Here is a 981-nt window from a genome sequence, read left to right on the forward strand (position 1 = left end):
AGCATGTGAATTAATACATGACTTATAAGTAGTTATTAATAAAAAATATATAAATGTAACTATAACTGTTCTTATAATGCAGTATAGGTCTTTATAAATATATTTATAGAATAGTAATACTTATATAAAAGTATAAATGAGGCTATAATATATTCTAAGCATGGGCTTCATAGAAAGTGTTACCAAATAAAGTATTGCTCTACATTTCCCCCAAATTAATATATCCTGTTCGACTTATAAACTGCATTTTTATGTTGAAGGCCGGCCTCAAATGCAAGTATGGCGATTTACGGTCTCTCTCCGCTTTACCAAACAGGAAATGATGCAACATTAAATGTTACAATGCCGTTTGCCAACTGAGCATCACTTAAATAAACAGATCTTAAACCTTAAAAAACAAACACAAACTCCATCAAAAAGCATGTGTCTCCCACTTTACAAATGTTCAGCATTAAAGTTAATACGGTTATATTGGGTTATTATTCATGCTTGCTTTTTTCCCCTAAAAAAAGACAATTTTGAAAAATTTAGGAGCGCAATGAAAATGTACTAAATAATTTTTTTTATACAGAGAGTCATTACTAGCAAAATTATTTAATTTATTTCAATACAAAAACTACACCGGTTTTAAATATTTCTACTTCAAACTGTATTTATGTAATATTTATGAAATTATGTTTATTCTAAACATAGAATTAAATGCCAGATAAAGATTATTTTGTAATAATCATTAAAAAAAAAAAAAGTATAATGCAGGACTTTTAATTTTAAACAAGCCCAAAATACACCAGGACTCTTATTTTGAAATGTCTTCAGCTGCTCATTCACACACGAGAAAGCTACAATATGCTCTCTTACAACCATCTGAAACATATTCCAATACAAACACCATGGTGTACTAATAAACACTGCATTAAAGGTCATGTTCTCGGATCACACAGACCTTGAGAATTGTTTAATTTCAGCGGTGTAATATCACTA

Source organism: Rhinichthys klamathensis, unplaced genomic scaffold (genome assembly GCF_029890125.1).
Source record: "Rhinichthys klamathensis goyatoka isolate OS25496 unplaced genomic scaffold, OSU_Roscu_1.1 h1tg000293l_1, whole genome shotgun sequence".
Lineage (NCBI taxonomy): Eukaryota > Metazoa > Chordata > Actinopteri > Cypriniformes > Leuciscidae > Rhinichthys > Rhinichthys klamathensis.